Genomic DNA, 20087 nt, shown 5'->3' with positions numbered 1-20087 from the left:
CTGGAGTGGTTTTCCATTTCCATCTCTAGCTCATTTTATAGATGTGGAAACTGAGGTAAACAGGGTTAAGTGACTTTCCCAAGGTCACATGGTTAAGTGTCTGAGACCAGATTAGAGCTCAGATCTTCCTGATTATAGGTCTGGCACTCTATTTTCCCCCTAGCTGCCCCTATCAGACAATAGATACTTAATAAATGCTTTCTGACTCCTTTCCTGTATCAGTTCTGTGCTCAAAGTAAACTTATCTGCTCAGGTCTTCCTAACAGGCAATATACACTCCCATCTTTATTCTAGTTGGTTCTTCTGCCTGAAATGTCTTTCTTGGTAGCTATCTCGGTTTTTCATCTTTCTTTTTCTTTTTTTAAACATTTAATTTTTATTTTTAATATTTATTTTCTCTCAATTTTATTTTCTTTCAACTGCATATAAACAAAAAAATTTTGACATTTGTTTTTTAAAAATTGGAATTGCCAATTTTCTCCCTTCCCACCCCCCTCCTTGAGAAGGCAAGTATTTTGATATAGATTATACATGTGCAGTCATACAAAATATATTAACCATGTTGCAAAAGAAAACAAGATTAAAAAAAAGAATAATAAAGTTTTAAAAATTCTTCAATCTGCATTCAGACTCCATCAGTTCTCTGGAGATGGATAACATTTTTCATCATAAGTCCTTCAGAATTGTCTTGGATCATTCATTGTATTGCTGAGAATAGCTAAATCATTCACAGTTGATCATCATTAAAATATTGCTGTTACTGTGCACAATGCTTTCCTGGCTCTGCTCATTTCACCTTGCATCAGTTCATTGAGGTCTTCCCGGGTTTTTCTGAAACCATCCTGCTTGTCATTTATTCTTATGCATGTGTATGCATTTAAAAATATGATTCTTGGAAAGGATCCATAGGTTCTACCAAATGACCAAAGGGGAATATGACATATGAAAAATTAGGAGCCCCGACCCAAGACTGTTGGTTATTTTCCCATTGTTTTGTTCCACAAACACTGATTAAATGCCAACTATGTACAGAGGAAGTCAGAGGTAAGAAGTTTAGATGAGTCAAGGCCTTTGAATCTAATGGGGGGAAGAGACAGACACCAGTCATGGCAATATGCATTGTTTTTTTATAAATGTGTTTTAAAACTGCAGCAGGGTATAGAACGAAAAGAGCCAGATTTGGAACCAAAGGACCTTAGTTTGACTCCCAACTCTTCTGCTTACTGCTTATGTCATATTGGACTCTTAATTTCTCTGGGTCTCCATTTCCTCCTCTATAAAATGAGGGAGTAGACTACTAAATGATCTCTAAGATAATCTTCCAGCTTGAAATCCCCAAATACATTAGAAAAGTGCTAACCAAAGAGTCATGTGAGATTTGAGAAGTGGACGTTGTTATCCTGTTACCATGAAGGCAAGGAAAGCTTCCTGCAAGAAGTGGCATTTGCTTTGTTTTTGTTTTTCCTTTTTATGGGGTGGGGGGTGGGGAAGTGGCAGTGGGGTTAAGTGATTTGCCTAGGGTCACATAAGCTAATACATCTGAGGTCAGATTTGAGTGCATTGGGTTTTAAAAAATGAGAAGGATTTCAAGCTCCCTATGTCACACCTCCCCAACTAGGGTAGAAGCTGCTCAGGACAGGAGCTGTGTACTATTCATCTGTGCATCCCAGTTGGACCCGTGATGACATAGCACCCTGTTCATCCAGAATGACTCAAAAAGAGTAGGGGTCATACCTATACGTCATACCATACATAGGAGGCAGAGGTGGAGGGGAGGTCATAAAGATGGAGACTTCCAGAACACACACACGCCATGTGACCTTGAGCAACTCACTTAACCCCAATTGCCTTGCCTTTCCCCCTCCAATAAATAAATAAGTAAAGAAACAAATAAATGCCAATGGTTCCCTACTACTTCTACGATCACATATAAACTACTGTTTGTAATTTAAAAGCCTCCACAATCTGGTCCAACTCTCCAGCCTTGTTACGCACTCCCTTGAGGGCCTATATAGTTCAGTCAAACTGGTCTTCCATGTTGTTCTTCACACGCAACCCTCTGTTTCCTCTCTCCCTACATTTGTACTGGCCATTTCACCTTTCTGAGTGCACTTCTTCCTTGCTTCTGCCCCATCAAGTCTCTAGACTGTTTTAAGACTTTCCTGAGGTGCCAACTTTTGTACGAGTCAATTCCCAGTTCCTGGGCCCCCATCACCTTGTGCATACTCATGTACGTGCATCTCTCCTCATAGAATGTAAACTTCTTAAAGTCAGGGAAGCTTCCAGTCTAGTGCCTGTCTTTGTTTTGTGGGGCAAGGAGGCCGACAGGCTCCTTGCAGACTGGCACATAGTAGGTGCTTAGTCAATGCTTGTTAAGTGATTGATTCCCATAGTTGTGGCCCTCTCTGTCTTGAGAAGGTATCTCTAAAAAGATCACTCTGATGCCTTTTCCACACTGGAGAAGAGAACCTTCCCATTGGCTGGGAAGACCAAACAGCTTCCTTAGAGGACTTTTAGACAGTAGGAGATAGATAAAGAAAACTCTTTGTTCCACATCACTTACTTGCTTTTCCTTCCCTCCCCTCTCCCCCATCAGCCTCTGATAATAAATTGAAGGTGACTCATGGCCAGATCTCTGCTGTCCTCTCCTCTTCAGAACAAAGTACAGGCTCCCAGGGCCCAGAAAAAAAGACTTGGGCACTTAAGGAAAAAACTTGCTGTGTTGAGCCTTGACCATTCTGGAATTGTACATGTCTTGTCTCTGAGCAGAGCCAGAGATGTTTATTGTGTTTGAAAATTCTCACCAACTGGTCTCTTAAGCCATGATTCCACAGGAAAGGGGGGTGGGAGGGTTATCTGTGGGAAAGCCCAGGAAGAGGAGACCAGAGTACAGCTTTGGATGGAAATTAAAGGTCAGTGACTTAGCCCCTGGATAGCTGGAGCTCTATCTCTCTGAGAGTTTGTTTTTCTCATGTTAAGGTATTGGGGGAAGTATGGGGAAGATGAGGACAGAGTAAAGAAGGAGGTTTCCTTTACAGGGAAAGAGGAATAAAGGAAAAGGACTGACTGTTGTTTTAAAATGAATAGAATTGGGTGACTAGGTGGCACAGTGAATAGAACACTGGCCCTGGAGTCAGGAGAATCTGAGTTCAAATCTGGCCTCTACGTGACCTTGGGCAAGTCACTTAACCCGAATTGCCCTGCCTTCCCCCCTCCAAAAAAGTAATAATAATAATAAAATGAATAGAATTATAGAAATTAGAGCTGTAAGGGATGTTAGGGATCACCCAATCCAACATTTCCATCTAATGTATGAGGAAACTATGACCCAGAGAGGGGTAAGTGACTTTCCCAAGGTCACCCAGAACTAGAGAAGCAGGTCTTGTGGTACCAGAAGTGGTTCTCTTTCTCCTGGCCTAATGTGGTCTGACTGACAGTGACTGGAGAGAGGCCAAGGTCATTGTGAAATTTGTTTTTATTTTTAAACTGAACAGCAGCAAGCATTATTAATCATCATTTGAAGTTTCTTGGAGATTAGAGCAAAGTAATTAGTCTTTTTAAAAAAAAGGGTTTTTTTTCTAAATTATATGGAAAAACAAATTTTTGACATTTTTTATAATTTTTGAGTTCCAAATTCCCTTCCTCCCTTCCCTCTCCCCTCCTTGATAAGGCAAGCTCTTTGATATAGACTATACATGTGCAGTCATACAAAACATATTAGCCATGTTGCAAAAGAGAACACAGATCCTCTGCCCCCCAGAAAAGTAAAATAAAGCAAATTTTTTTTTTGTTTGGAGGGCAGTTGGGATTAAGTGACTTGCCCAAAGTCACACGGCTAGTAAGTATGTTAAGTGTCTGAGGCTGGATTTGAACTCAGGTCCTCCTGACTTCAGGGCCAGTGCTCTATTCACTGCACCACCTCACTGCCCCTAAAGCAAGTTTTAAAACTATGTTTTGATCTGAATTTAGACTCTATCAGTTCTTTTTCTCAAGGTGGGTAGTATTTTTTCATTATAAGTCCTTCCAAACAGTATTAGATCTTTGTATTTCTGAACACAGCTAAATTTTTCAGAGTTGATCATCATTACAATATTGCTGTTAGCATGTACAATGCTGTCCTGGCTCTGCTCACTTCACTTTGCATCAGTTCAATAAAAGTCTTTCCAGGTTTTTCTGAAATCATCCTTATCATTTCTTATAGCGCAAAAGTATTTTATCATAATCATATACCATAACTTCCTCAGCCATTCCCCAATTGATGGACATCCCTTCAATTTCCATTTCTTTGTCACCACAAAAAGAACTGCTATAAATATTTTTGTACATATAAGTCCTTTTCCTTTGATCTCTTTGCTGTACAGACCTAGCAGTGATATTGCTAGGGGGTATACACAGTTTATAGTTCTTTGAGCACAGTTCCAAATTGCTCCCCAGAATGATTGAATCAGTTTACAAGTCCTCCAAGAGTGCATGAGTGTCCCAATTTTTCTATATCCCCTCCAACATTTGTCATTTTTTTCTGTCATTTTAGCCAATCTGGTATGTATGAGCTGGTACCACAGGGTTTTAATTTGAATTTATCTAATCAATAGTGATTTAGAGCATTTTTTCATGTGACTAGAGATATCTTTGATTTCTTCTTCTAAAAACTGCCTGTTTATATCCTTTGGCCATTTATCAATTGAGGATTGATTCATGTTCTTATAAATTTGACTCATTTCTCTTTATATTTGAGAAATAAGGCCTTTTTCAGAGAAACTTGCCATAGAAATTCCCATCCTCACCCCAGTTTCCTGCTTTCCTTCTAATCTTAGCTGTATTGGTTAAGTTTGTGCAAAACCTTTTTAATTTAATGTAATCACAATTATCCATCTTATATCCTCTAATGCTCTCTATCTCTTATTTGGTCATGAGTTCTGTAATAAATTTTCATCTTTATTCTTGGTGCTAATCTCTGCTTGCCTGCCGTTGAAGGCCCAGAGAGGCTGTGTCTTAAGCACAATCACACAGCACTTGACTAGGATGAGAACCTTGATTTTTTGGTCTCTAGCTTCAGTTTTCTTCCCCACTCCAATTTCCTCTCACCCAGATTTTGACCTGGATCTTAAAAAGATAAGTCAATCAAGTCAAGTAAAGGAGCATTTATTAAGCACCTTCTGTGTGCCAAGCTCTATGGTAAACTCTATGTTAAACAACAAATAACTCCCCCGCACTGTTTTTTAACCCAGCAAAACACACACACACACACACACACATACACACACTTCACATGTGAACTTTAACCCTGGGAGTCCATTTGGGGAAAACAAGAGAGAGCTTTGCTTACTAAAATGAGTCCCAACAGCTTGCAAATATCCCAGGCTAGATATTATCTTTAAGTACACATGAAAGAAAATGTCTCTTGTATGTTTTTGTGTTCTTGGGCTGCAACTCTGAGGGGAAGCAGGGATGACTGAGGGCACTTAAATCAAGCCCTGCCTAACGGAGCAAGATTCCCTTTTCTTCATCTTCCTGCTCCCAGCACCCAGCCTTTCCTGTGCTGAGAGGTCTCTGCTACAGTGATGCTTTAATTGTTAATACAGTCGAAACAAATCCTTTTCTTTGGATGTTCTTAATGTCTAATCTCCATTTCTCTCATAATTTCTTCTTGCTGAGCCTTTTCTGGAAATAGAAGCAGCATTTTGGTCAAGGACAACGTAGGCATTTATTTTGTTTGCCTATGTGTGTGTGTTTGTTCCAATGGTTTTGTTTTTTTGTTTGTTTTTGTTTTTTCTCTTTTTTGGTTGCAATTGAGGAGTGGTGGGAGAGAAAGTAAATGTTTGTTAACTGAAACCTTAAATTATATTTTAAAAAATAGAACCATAGAAAGAGATTTGAAAGATTATTTTGATTTTTAAAATTCTAAATTTAACAAATACTGGATAGAATGGACATTTCCATAAAAATATAACAGAAAAAGAGGATTGATTGTATATAAAATTTAAAAGTGAGATCATTCAGTTCAACTCTATTGATAAAAAAAAGTTTTATTAGTAATTTGTCTTTTTATAAAAGTCATTTCTAGAAATACTCTTCTTTCTCTACCCTCCACCACCAAATTGAGCCTGATTTTAACAAAGAAAACAGCTAACCAAAAACATCTAATACAGGAACCTTGTTGGACAATCTCTACAATATTTTGTCCCTAGTAGTCAAACCCTCTCATTTGACAAATAAGGAAACTGAAGAAGATACAAAGAGAGAAGTGAATTGCCTGTGGGCCCGAAGGAAGTGGCCATCAAGGCTGAAGTTGAATTCAACCTTCTATAAATTTACCTACTAACAAGTACAAACTGATTCACATGAGAAAATGGGATAAACAAAAGGCCAGAAGGGGGCAGAGTTACAGAGCCAGAGATTCTAAGAGCTAGAAGGGCCCTCTATGGCCCTCTAGGTTGCTTAACTGCTGGGCATGTTTTAGTTGGGATCCAAGGAACCCAGCAAGTTCCCAAACCACCTTCTGCTGAAAGATTCCTCCAGAGTGGGGTACCTATTACTTCTAGAGGTGGCCCATTCTATTCTGAGGAAACTTTTTCTTACATAATCTTAATCCATTCTTTTGTCATTTCTATCCATTTATCTTAATTCTGTCCCTTGGGGCAAATCAGAACAATTGTAATCCCCACTCTACAGGAAATCTCATCATATCCATAGACAACTGTCATGCCTCTGCCAAAGTCTGGAACTGGAAATCATAGGCTTTGAGTTTCAGTTCCATATGGTCCAAATGACTAGCTCTGTGACCTTGGGCAAATCACTTCATGTCCCCAGGTGTCATCTTCCTCATTTATAAAATAGGGGGTTGGACTGGTTCACTTCTGATAGCTCTTCCACATCTAAATCTATGATTCTATGACCCTATGATGCTATTTTCTCTTTTCCAGGCTCAATATTCCCAGTTCTTTCAGCCAATCCTTATTTGTATGGCATGTTTTCTGACCAGCTTGCCATCCTGGTTACTATGTGCTGGGCATCTTCTACCTTCTCAGTGTCTTTTATAAAGTATCATCCCCAGAACTGAACAAAGAACTCTAGATGTGGCCTGACCAAAGCAAAATATGGTGGAACCATTGCTTCTTTTATACTTTTTAAATTTTTTTTAAATTTTTAATTAAAAAAATTTTTTTTTTTTGCTTTTTGGAGGGCAATTGGGGTTAAGTTACTTGCCCAAGGTCACATGGCTAGTAAGTGTGTCAAGTGTCTGAGGTCACATTTGAACTCAGGTCCTCTTGACTTCAGGCTCACTGTACAACATAGCTGTCCCTGATTTTTTTATTTTTTAAAATTAATTTGTTTATTTACTTTTGTTTTATGCTTCTTTTATTCTGAACCCCCTGCCTCTCGATGCCAAAGGATGACATTAGCTTTGTTGGCTGCCATATTTGCTTACCAAACCCCATCATTGTAGTTGTTGTCTAACCATACCTCCCCCAGGTGCTATTTGTGGAGTTGATTCTGGATCCAAAGTAGGGAATTTTGTGTTTATCTGTATTAAATGCCATTTGTGGTTTGGCCCATTGTTTTAACCTATGGAGATATTTTTGAATCTGGGCTGCCATTCAATATATTAGCTATCTCTCAGAGATTTGATGAGCACGACTGAATATATTTATATTGTTCCAAGGGAGGATTTCTTTGGAAGGGGGTGAGTACTTGGGAAGTGACCGAAATACAAAAATAACATTTATAAAGCACTAAAAAACACACAGAAGGAAACAAACAGTTCAAGGGGGAGATACAAACATGATGGTTTTATTGCTATTGGGTTAAATTTAATAGGCACTTTAAAAAAAGAAAAAGTGTAACAGAAGTTTGTGGTTTCATATGCAATCTTCTTTTTTTTTTCTGTTCTTGAATGTCAGAAAGTTTGCATTTGTCAATGATTAAGCTCATAATTGAAAAGGGAACTTAAAAACCAAAATACTGACAAGCAGGCCATCCATGCCTTGATCCAATTAAGACTGGAGGCTCTGACTGACATTTATTGTGTGACCTTAGGCAAGTGTCTTCCTCTCCCCTTACAGGAGTCTTGCAGCTTTTTCTTGCAGCTCTTAGGTGCAGTTTAATTCAACAGTCATTTATTAAGCAAGGCAGTGGGCAAGGAGCCATACTAGGAGCTAGAAATACAAAGACAAAAAAGGAAGGAGACAGAAATTAGTGAACTGACCCTAGAGTCAGGAAGCCCAGAGTTTGAATCTGGCTTTACTAACTGTGTAACCCAAGGTGAGTCATTTAACTCAATTAACTTAAGTTTCCTCATCTCTAAAATGGGAGTAATAATAATAGTGCCTGTCTTCAATAAAATGAGATAATATTTGTGAAGTGCCTTTCAAACCTTAAAGCACTCCAGAAACATGAGCTATTGCTTTTATTCAAGTCCAGCCTTCAGGTGTGGGGAGCTCTGTCTGACCACCACCAACTCATTTCCTTTTTTTTTTTTTTTAAAGCAATCGGGGTTAAGTAACTTGCTCAAGGTTACACGGCCAGGTGTTTCTGGGTGGGTGCTGAGTGTCTGAGCCCGGGATTTGATCTCCAGGTCTTCTCAACACTGGAGCCGGTGCTCTTACTCGCTGTGCTACCTGGCCGCCCCCACCAACTCATTTCTGACAGAATGACTCTTGTGGAGAGCTTTCTCACATCTCTGAAATCTTCCAGGAAGAAGGAGAGGTCCATGGATTGGTGAAGAGGAGCAATGAGTCTGAGAAATCATGGAGAAGCCAATGAACTCGCTGAGTGGTAGTGAGGTGTCCACAAAGGCCAGTGATCCACTCTGTTGAGACAGAAAGTCAACACTGTAGGCTGTTTTTTATTTTTTAAGACAATGTAGACAGTGAGAACTCTCAAAGGAAGAACCTTATGGGTAATAGGGAGTTCCTAAAATTTCTTAAATAGGGTAGGAGTCACATCTTTTTGCACAGAATTCCCTCTATCCCTTGCTTGACCTTCTATCTTGGTACCCTCCTAGACCCTCTTTCTCCCTCCCAGTATCCTCCCTCAGCCCTCCATTCTCTCCTCTTTTGTTATCTCCTCCGTCCCTGTCCCTGTCACTGAATGTTCCCACAGTCTTTGTCCCTATCGTCCAAATATCCCTCCAGCCCCTGCCTCTCTTCCCCAGTGACCTCCCATCCCTTGCTGTGTAACTGATGAACTATCCTAATTTAACAAAGCAGGGTCAATTGGGTTCTGCCTTGATATTCCCTCCCTCCTCCATAGCTCTGACTATCCTCAAGGTCCTTTGGGAACAGCTCCAATGCTTGTGAACCAGCCAAAGGATATGGTCCCATTCTCAGAAGACAATTTATAGCTATGAGTCAAGGAGCGCATTTTAATGAAGTTGCAAAAGTAGGTTAATGGGCTGTGGCTATTTTTTTTCCCCCTTTCTTCCTTGCCCCCCTCCCCACCCTTGTGCTGATAAATGTTACTTCTCTAAGTGAGCGCCATGGAGAGGGAGTTCTAGGGCCTACAGAGAGTCTCACCCATTCTCCTGCCTCCCAGCCAGGACCAGCCTTCACCAGACACTGGAGAATTCACCGTAGGATTGAAGTCATTCACCAAAATGTCCAGCTTCCTTCAGGGACCTGTTCCAGATTCTTGCTTGCCTTCCTGTTGAGCTTTCCAAGATGACTAACCTTAATCCCCCATGCTGCTCTCATCTCTGGAGCCAAGTTAGTGGCAAGAAGGCCCAGGAAGAGAGGAACACCTTTGGAGAGATGGCTTGGGGTAGGAGCTTGAAGGGAAGTTGAGACAGGGTTTGGATGCTTAAAAGGATCAAGACAGGAGCACCCATGAATCCTGGTCTTTTGTCCTAAAGACAGAAATGAATGGGTTTCTTTTTGAAATGAGATAGTAAAGTGACAAAAGACCCAAGAGGTCATGGCGGTCTGCAAAGCACTTTCCCTACAGCACCCTTGTAACTTATTAGTTATCACGATTTTGGTCTTCCCCATTTTACATATAAGGCAATGGAATGGAGTCTCTTTTTAAGGAAGACCCTAGGTTCCATACCTAGTGGTAAAGCAAGTAGATGAACCCATACCTCCTGCTTCTGTGTCTAACACTCTATAGCTCCTACTGCTAGCCCTCCAGACTGGCCTTCAAGGATCCTCTGGCAATAACTGCCTCTTATAATCACCTCTAGTTAATTTTCTCCCCAGTTTAGAAGCCTTCACCTCTTACCACACTTCACTTTCTCCCAGTTCTGGCCCTTTCCTAAACTTCTCTCCTCATCCCTCAACAACCTTATCCTTCACTCCCCTCCTCCATGCAGGCTTCTGTGATTAACCCGCCTTCCTTCTGAAATGATGACCCTGTTTGCTTCGTAGTCTTTTGCTGTCATTACTGCTTCTGTTTCTGGTTCTCTGAGCCTCATATCAGATTTGAAGATCTCAGGGTACATGGCCTCCACCTCAGAGACACAACTCAAGTCTGTCAGAAGCAATGTGTGTATCATGTCTTTGGAGGGCAAGATAGGGAGGAGGTTGAGAGACAGGCTCAAGACATGATTGTGGGCATAAGTATCGTGGACACAAAACGATGCCAAAGCATCCTTAAGGTTTCTAGCTGCCTCAACTCTGGTCCCTTTGGAGCTCTGGTCCCCTTGGCTCCCACCACTGCTGTCTTTCCTCTGCAATGCAACATCACATCTGTGACCTCCCTCAAGAGCTAGGCTCCTTCACCCTCAATTCACTTGACCCAATGTCCTAACAAACAAGATTGTTAGCATAGGGGGGTGATGGGAAGAGAATACTAAGAATGGGGTCAAAGGGTCTAGGGCTTGGCTGTTCTCTTTGGTCTCAGCTTTCTCCCCCAGGGATTCTAAAGCTCACCCATCCCAGAAAATCCTGATTTGAGCATCAGTCCAACAAATGACATCCAGTCCAGATGAGTATTACATCTGAACTAGAAAAACATCTAGCATTGATTATGGCAGAGTAACATTCTGTTACATTCATGGACCACAGTTCATTTAGCCATTTCTCAATTGATGGACATCCTCTTTGTTCCCAGTTCTTTGCTACTACAAAAAAAGTGTTGCTCTGACTACTTTGTGTTCATGGGACCTTTCTTTCTGTCTTTGATTTCCTTGCATTGTATTTCTAGAAAGTATCCTCAAAAATGTTCTGGCCCAGAATAAAACCCCAGCAGTGCTGCCCTGGTTATAGTTCTGATTAAGTGTCTACTGTTTGCAGAGCCCTTAGAGCATTATGCAAAGTGCTTGATGATGATGAGATGGAAGGTACAAGTGAGACACATTCCATACTCTTATAGACTCAATTAGATGTAGATGATTGTGTTGCAAGGAGAGTAGCAGTAGTGGTGAGGCCCATGTGTGACAAGGGGGTTGTCTTTGTGTGACTTGAAGGGAGGCAGAATAGATATCTCTCACCTCTTCTCCTCCCACCTTTCTCCAAAGGAGACTTTCATTCCTTCCAGGAAGGGAAGCAGAAGGTTGAGACCAAAGGCTACTGTCTGCTCCCTTAACTCTTACTAGTCTAGGGGATACAAATCAGGTCCAAGCTAACTTTGGGCAGCTTTTTCATTTCTAGGGGGAAGGGGGACCCTAAACTCTATATCCAAGACTTGACCCCTCCCCTCCCCTTCCCAAATACCAATTCCACAATGAACACACATAGCAAATAGCAAAGAAAACTCATTTATCCAAATCAGAGCAAAACAGAAATCAGAGAAAATATACAAAGAAGGATATGTGGTAAACAATGCAGAGGGAAGGAGTTCTCCTTTGGGAGCAGTTCAGCTCATCCTAGCCAAGAGAGATGGTCCTGGATCTCCCTCAAGGGGACGTTCCTCAAAGTCTCTAGAGTAGCATTCTGGGAATAGGGATTTGATGGAGACTGCCTGCTCTTCTCGTATCTTCCCCGAGTTTTCCTTTAGCAACCTAAAGTGGAGTTTGCCTTGTCCACCTTTTCTTTCAAAGCTGGAAGCTGACTTGCAGACTCTTGCTTGAAGAGTCCCCTTCAAAGGAGGACCTGAGAAGGCTGCATCTCTCTGGCCTTTCACTAACTCTGCCCCATCACTCACACAGGGCAGGGCATTCATTGCTACCAATAGGGAGAAAGTTCTATAACACAGGCTTTGGGACAGGGGTTACAATTGTAGTACACAACATGATGTGTGTATATGTGACTTTAACATACAATGTTAACTCATAAGTACTTTATTTTTTTAAAATTAATTTGTTTGTTTACTTTTAGTTTACAAGATTCATTTCCACAATTCCTTGATTTTCACATTTTGTCCCCCTCTCTCCCCTCCCCACCATGGCAGCATATATTCAAGTATGTGATCTGTAAATACTTTCACATTATACATTAGTCAGGTTATAAAGACAGATTGTATCAGATGGAATGAAAAATGGTAAAGAGGATGTAAAACCAAACAAGAAAAGGAAAAAGATCAGGTATTTTGCTTCCATCTGGATATAGACCCAGTTCTTTCTAAGTCTTTCTCTGGATGCACACATTTCTCTCCATCATGAATCTTTTGGGATTGATTATATCACTGCATTGCTGAGAAGAGTCCAGTCTATCAAAGTTGGTCATCACACATACGTTGTGTCTATAATTATGTACAAATTTCTCCTGGTTCTACTCTTCTCACTCAGCATCAGTTTGTATAAGCCTCTCGAGGTAAATATGAAGACCACCTGCTGCTTGTTTCTTATAGCACAATAGTATTCCATAACATGCATATACCACAACTTGTTCAGCCATTCCCCAATTGATGGGCAACCCCTTAATTTCCAATTCTTTGTCACCACAAAAAGAGCTGCTATAAACATTTTTGTACATATGGGTCTTCCTCCCACTTCTATGATCTCTTTGGCATACAATCCCAGGAGTGGTATTGTTGGGTCAAAGGATATGAAATTATTTATAGCCCTTTGGGCATAATTCCAGATTGAACTCATAAGTACTTTAGAAAGAGGCAGAACAAAGTTTTACATGAGGTCCTCTGGCAATGGGTGGAAAAAGAAGGTACTGCCATAGCAGGATCAGACCTCAGGAGAACCTCCACGATTGAGAGAACTGTGAGAGAGGTAAGCAAAGTAGGTTTTGGTCAGATAGCACCTCCAGGGCCTGGAGAACCCACAATCCAATGATGTAGTAAAAAGAGCAAAGCAGAGTCAGCCCAGAGCACAGGAACTGGATTCAAGACACTGGACAGGTCACTTAAGCGGCTGATGCTTTATGTGTCTCTAAGACCTGCGTGTTGCAGGTAGGGAGCAGGGGGAAGAAGCTTGCATGTTGAAGGTCCAGAGGATTGCAGGAAGGTGGAGGGAGGGCAAAGAAATACATCCAGAATAGTGATGTCACTGCCCTCAAAATATTTTTTAGTTTATATCATAGTTCCCATCACATTATCCAAAAAGCCATCCATCCTTGTAACAAAAAAGAAAATAGAATTCTTAAAAAAGCATTTTTGTAATATGACACATCACCTGAGTTTGACACTATACACTAAATCCCGTATCTATAGCAAATATAGCATATCATATTTGCAAGAAGATAGGAAAGTGAATTTTCTTATCTCTTTTTTGAGGACAAGCTTTGTCATGATTTTAGTGTAGATTTGTGTAAGACAAAGATATAGAGAAAATGCAGATAACCTACCTGGGGAGAAGGAGTTTCCTCACCTGGAAGTTCCCTATATTAATGAAACCAAAGATCCAGTCCCTAACTTTAGAGATTAAGAAACTGTGTTTTGAAAATGGAACTAAGTCCCCAAAGTCACTAAACTATGTATATCCTTTCACCCAGTTTATACTCTGAAGAAATTAAGCTTATTTTATTAGGCTTATACACCAAAGAAATCAAAGAAAGAGGAAAAGGGTCCATAGGGTAACTAGGTGGTATAGATCACAGTGGATAGATCAAGGCACTGGGAATCAGGAAAAATGTAGTTCGGAATGTCCTGACTCAGACACTTACCAACTGTGACACTAATTTACTGTGAAACCTTGAGCAAATCACTTAATTTCTCTGCCTCAGTTTCCTCTTCTGTAAAATGATGATCATAATAGCATCTACCTCCCAGAATTATTTTGAAGACTGAATGAGATAATATTTGTAAAGTACTTTGTAAACCTGAAAGTGTTTTATAAATTCCAGTTGGTATGTTTTTGATTATCATTATATGTACAAAAATATTTGTAGCAACTGTTTTTGTTATATCAAAGAAGTATAAACAAAGGGATTGATACATATCAATTGGAGAATGTCTAAATAAATTGTGCTATATGAATGGAATGGAATATTATTGTACCATAAGAGATAAGGAAAGGGACAATTTCAGAGAAACCTGGGAAGACTTGTATGAACTGATGCAAAGTGAAGCAAGCAGAACCAGAAAATAATATGCAATGAATACAACAATGTAAAGGAAAAGAAGAATGACAAGACAATAAAAAATGGAAAGCTTTGAAATAATGACAGAAGTCTGTCCCAAAAGAACAGAGATAAGAAGACACTTCCTAGGCCTTTTTGAAGAAGTAGAAAACTATAGGCGTGGAACACTGCTTATAGCAGACTTTTTCCTTATGTTGGTTAGTTTTGCTGAACTATTTTTTTCCCTCTTTTTATTCTTTGTTGTAAAGGATGGCTCTTTGGGAAGGGGAAGAGAAATATACATTGGGATATGTAAGTGATGTTAAAACAAAAGCTATTAATAAAATTTTATTTTAAAAAATATGCCATATTCTCTGTGTTACCCCCTTCCCTATTCAAACTCACAAGTTAGGTCCCTCAGGATACAACTATTTCATACTCAAGGTATTCTGTGTCCATACTTCTAGAATTATAGCCCATGAGCCCCATTAATGTGTTTTCTTTTCAGTAGTCAGCCAAGGAGTACATTAACTCAAAAAAGGGGAAAAAAAGGCATTTATGTAACCAGCCTAGTCAGAGTGGTAACAACAAACCATCTTCATCATAAACCTGGGGCACACTCTCCCACAAATACGGCATCATTAGAAAGAGTGGGTACACACATAGAGTACAGAAACAGAGAGGGAACAAATCCCAGGCGATTGACACCACCTGCATGCACAATATCTCTCTGTCTTATCTACTTGCGGGTCTGACTTCTGAAACTGAGCCTTATAACCTCCACTGGCTCCAGCTTTGGGGTCAGCTGCTATCCTGGCCTAATGCTCTGCTATGCCCTTCTGGCAATCATTGGGGCCCACACCCTAAGACCAGCAAGGGTCTCAGCTCTGGGCCTCCCATCTCCAAGGTAGCATCCTAGCAGCATGTCCCAGAACTCTCCACTCTTCTCACTGACTTGACTCCAGGGCTGTACTCTGTCTTGGGCTTTGGCTAAGGGATGAATGGCAAGATGCAAAAAAACAGAGGTAAAAAGTGAATTCTTTCTGCAGAACTCCCTATCTCTATTCTCCAGTGGACTGAATTCAGCCCTGATTTGGAAACTCTATTATTTTGCTTTTAAATTCTCACTTAGGTAGGCTGTATGGGTCCACGGGCTAGAGAATTGACTCAGCCAACCCTTCCTGCCCCTTTCATATTCAAATAGACTAATCTTGTGTCTGAAAGAGGCACACCCTTACAGGCCCCTCTTGCACTCTGCAATTTCCGTGGCTTTGAGGGACTGGATCCTGGCTTCCCAGAATGGAATCTCCCAGCTTCCACTTCAAATAGATGAGCATATATAAAGACTAATAATATTTTTTTAAGGGCCCCTGCTTGCATCCCACTGCAGGCGGCACCCTAAATCACCTTCCTTTGACTACACCTAACCTTTGGCTCTGCTCTGGTCTTACTTAATTCATAAGGTCACTATGGGAATAAAATGAAATGATGGGTGTAAAAAGAGGTCATAAAATGACAGGATTAAGAGCCAAAGGGTCCTTAGAGATCATCTAACCCAACCCCCAGCATTTTATATAAGAGGAAGCAGCTTGGAAAAGTCTGCTATGTGTTGGGAGTTACCTGAGTGCTCGGAGGTCCTCAGTAGCTTATGTGAGACTGAGGCTAGCAACAGCAGCCCACAGAGCCTCACTGTGGGTTTATCCAGTGCCATGGCCACTTGGGTCAATACCTAGGGTTTGGCCCACCCCATCCAGGGGTGGGCAGGATCGGAGGGGGGGGGCGTGGGGAGGGATGTGGAATGAGGACACGCCGGGGCTCAGAGCTGGAGTGCAGCAATTATGAGGGAGGATTTATGTCCCTTTGCCTTTAATCGGAAACTCCGCGTCAAGAAGAAAAATCTGCACTGTCCTAGGGCCGGGCTTCCTGCTTTATCATTATTATTGGAAGAAGGTTGGATTGGAAACTTGTAGGGTTGGTGGGAGCTGCTGAGGGGGAGACATGGGGCAGCCTGGGGGGTCTGTGACTGAAAGGGGAAACACTGAGTGGGGAGGGAACATGAGGGAGATGGGAAGGGGCTGGAGGCCACTGGTGGGAGAAGGGCAGGGACTGAAGGGACATTAGAAGGAGGGGGGCAGCACTGGAAAGGCACTGGGCTAAAGGGACTCTGGGAGGAGAAGAGACACCAGGATGCTAAGGGAGAGAGGGACAGGGATGGAGAACTTTGGTCATATGGCAGGGAACTGGAGGACACTTCAGGGAGATGGACAGAGGTTGGGGACCATGACCCAAAATGGGACAGGGCTAGAGGACATAGGGGAGAGGGGCTGAGGCTGGGACCAGTAGAGAGGAAGGAGCAGGGTTGGAAAACATTTGGGGAGGGGCAAAGCATGAGGGAACACTGGGGTAGAGAAGGGGAGAGGCTGGAGAACACTGGAGGAAGGGACAGGGACTGGGGGGATATAGGAGAGAGGGGACACCAGGGGCTGGAGGGCATTGTGGGCAGAGTGGCAGAAGCCAGAGGACATTGTGGGGAGAGCATCTCGTGCTAGAGGATACCAGGCAAAGAAGGGAAGAGACTTTCCTTGAGGGAGAGAGCAAGGATGGAGGGACACTGTGGGAAGAGGAACAGAGGCTAGGGTACATTTGCGGGGAAGGGCAGGGGGTCAGGGAACCATGAGGGAGAAGGGAAGGAGCTGGAGAATATTAGGCAGAGAAGGACAAGGATTGGAGAACCCTGGGGGGGGGGGCGGGGGTTTGGGGGGGACTGGAGAGAGAAGGGGAAGAGAAGGGGGGACCCTGAGGGGAAAGGGCAGTGAGATTCCCCCTCATCCTACTTCTGTACATGTGACTCTCCTCCAGTCCCTGGCTCCCCACCCATCCCCACTCTATGTAGGGGGGTTGCACTTCATGAAGATCACTGTTTTCCCACTGTACTACCCCGGAAGAAGATTCTAATGCTGATTTTAATACATTAAGGATTTGAGATTTCATTAGTACAGGAGAAGGTGGAGGAGGAAGAGGAAGGAAAAAGAGGGGGGGAGAAGGAGGAGGAGGAGAAGGAAGAAGAGGAGGAGGGGGGAGGAAGGAAGAGGAGGGGGGGAAGAGAAGGAAGAAGAGGAGGAGGAAGAGGTGGAGAAGGAGGCCAGGATGGTGAGAATGTAACATCCCGTGCCCTGAAGCAAGAAGGGGGCATGTCTTGGCTTCCCATAATGCCTCCTGGCTGCTTTCCAGGGTGGAAGTTGTTTCTCAGAGGTGAAATGGAGCTTTGAAGGTTGTAGGGACTAGGGTATGATTAGTGACCAATTAAGAAGACTGGTGGAATCTGAAGCCTTCGGGCTCAGGGAAAAGCACAGGGCTTCTGGAGCAGATCAGAAACCCCTTAGACTGGAAGATATAGAGCTTTTCTAAGTCCCAGCCTTGCTTGTAGACATAGGAGTATTAAGTGGTACAATACAATAGGCACTTGAAGACAAAAGCCCAGGGTTCTAACTCTGACCTGGCCTCTTAGTCAAGTTCAAGAGACTTAAAGTCCTTTCTTTTTGAGGCAGTCAGGGTTAAGTGACTTGCCCAGGGTCACACAGCTAGTAACTGTCTGAGGTGGGACTGGAACTCAGATCCTCCTCACTCCAGGGCCAGGGTTCTATCCACTAGGCTGCCCTTTAAAGTCTTCATTTCCTTACCTATGTATGAAGGGGTTCCTTATATGTAATGAAAGGTTTAACTCACATAGGTTCTCCCCAGTTTTAAACCTTGTGGACCAATGTTGCCACACCCTCTTTCAGCCACCTCTTACTGGTCTCTTCTCAACTATGTATTTCTAGAAATCCTTTCTGTTGTCTAGCCTTCATCCCTCCAACTGTACTTCATGAAGACCATGGTTTCTTTCACTGTACTACCCAGGAAGAAGATTCTAACGTTGACTTTAATATGTTAAGGATTTGTGATTTCATTAAGTGTGGGCAGGTCACCCCCTGCTACCAGAGATCACAACACTTCTGTGGCCTTGATGACCAGTTTTTACCTTCCCCTTTTACCTTCCTTCTCCAACCCCCGCCCCCAAAAAAAGAAACATCCCTTGATAAGTCTCTGAACTTCGCTAGGCTGGTAAAGATGAGATAAAGCTCTTCACCAGGTCTGTACTTGAACCTGGCCCTTCCAGCTTCGTGGGACCTGTCAGAGCTTGAATTTGGTTCGTGTAGCTTGCAGGGTTAAACACCGAGCCAGGATAAGGCCTCAGAGCAGGATTTTAATGGAGGATAACTATTATAGGTGTGCAGAAAGTATCAGACCCATACTCTGTGCACACCTATAGCTAAATAGAGTATCTTCTATAACACGTCATGCTTTTCACCTACTTTTTTTTTTTCAAATTGGGCATCATAATCTAATGAGGTAGCTAAGGTGGGTTTTATCTCCATTTTACAGATGGAAAAACTGAGTCATAGGAAGGTTAAGGAGCTTGCCCAAGGTCAAACAATTAAACAGCAATGGACCTAGAATCAGACTCCAAATCCAAAACTTTTCCCATGGTGGGACCCAGTGATACCCTTTCTGAAACTTATAAATATTTCTTTGGTTCTTACCTCCCTTGTTTAGGGAGTAGCTGTAGTTCAGTGAATAGAACATTGGGCCCTGGAGTCAGGATAGACCCAAGTTTAAATCCTGCTTCAGACAGTGACTAGTTGTGTGACCCTGGGCAAGTCACTTAACCTCTATTTGCCTCAGTTTCCAAAGCTGATGAGATGAGATATTTGTAAAAGCATTCTTACAGTGCCCCGGGCACATAGCAGATTCTATGTAAATGTTTATTCCTTTCCCCTTACCTCCCTCCTCCCCTCTGGCTTTCTGTCCTCTGGGCTGGGGGCTAGGGGGCTGGGAGAAGCAGCCCCATTTCCATCCTCTGCCCAGGGAATGGGATGGTAGTGGAGGAGGTAGAGGCCAGTGGTAGAGCTTGGAGCGTGCTGGAAGCATGGGTTGTGCCCATCCTGGCTCGCCTTCTCCCTTTCTTGGCTGGGAAGTTTTATAGTCTCTTATGAGCAATTTCTGTCCATATATCACCGGAGATATATGGCCAGGCAAATATTAGGGACCCGAGCAGAGGTTTTAAGAGGTGAGGTTTATTGCTGCTGAAAGCAATCATGATAGACAGCCTGCTGGGACCCGCCTTCTCTCCTCCTTGGCCAGACGGGGGCAGCACCGACTGGGGTTCCGGGAGGCATCACCTTCCCCAGTGTCCCCGCCACCTGGCCCGCCTCTACTCGTACCCACAGAACGCATTACACACATCACTGGGAAAAGGGCTTTCTTGCAAAAGACAAAGCCAGAAAGCTCTTTAGGGATCATCTGCTCCCTAAGCAGATGATATTTTACAGAAAAGAAAAGGAAGCCCAGAGAGGGCTGCGAGCTTGCCCAGCCTCACACAGCTAGCAAGTGGTGGCATCAGGCTTCAACACCAAGCCTTCTGATTTTAAATTCAGTGCTTAACCCCACACCAGGCTGTCTGTGATCAAAAGTGTCTGAGTTCTGTCTCTTGGAAAAGGGAAGGCTGGTTTCTTGGAGGAGGAAGAGGAGGAGAAGGAGGAGGAGGGGGAGGGATGGAGGAGGAGGAGGGGGGAGGGAGAGAGGAGAAGGAAGAAGAGGAGGAAGAAGGAAGAAAAGGAGGAGAAAGAGGAGGAGGAGGGGGAGGGAGGGAGGAGGAGGGGG

At 42.7% G+C, this 20087-nt stretch overlaps 2 long non-coding RNA genes across 2 annotated transcripts in view; one reads left to right on the top strand and one right to left on the bottom strand.

The window, feature by feature from the left end:
- LOC138171667 (uncharacterized) overlaps positions 1–20087 on the top strand; it is a 132963-nt gene that overhangs the window by 38931 nt on the left and 73945 nt on the right. The window lies entirely within an intron of this gene.
- On the bottom strand, positions 7307–10434 carry LOC138171670 (uncharacterized). Its single transcript, XR_011170938.1, has 3 exons — positions 9516–10434; positions 8677–8809; positions 7307–8156 (listed from the first exon to the last, which is right to left on the bottom strand). It is a non-coding gene; the product is annotated as an uncharacterized lncRNA (long non-coding RNA).

The sequence above is a fragment of the Petaurus breviceps genome, unplaced genomic scaffold (assembly GCF_028583685.1).
Source record: "Petaurus breviceps papuanus isolate PSGF00001 unplaced genomic scaffold, PetGlider_PUasm1.0 454, whole genome shotgun sequence".
In the NCBI taxonomy this organism is placed as follows: Eukaryota; Metazoa; Chordata; class Mammalia; order Diprotodontia; family Petauridae; genus Petaurus; species Petaurus breviceps.
This window is presented reverse-complemented; position numbering and strand designations above follow the sequence as displayed.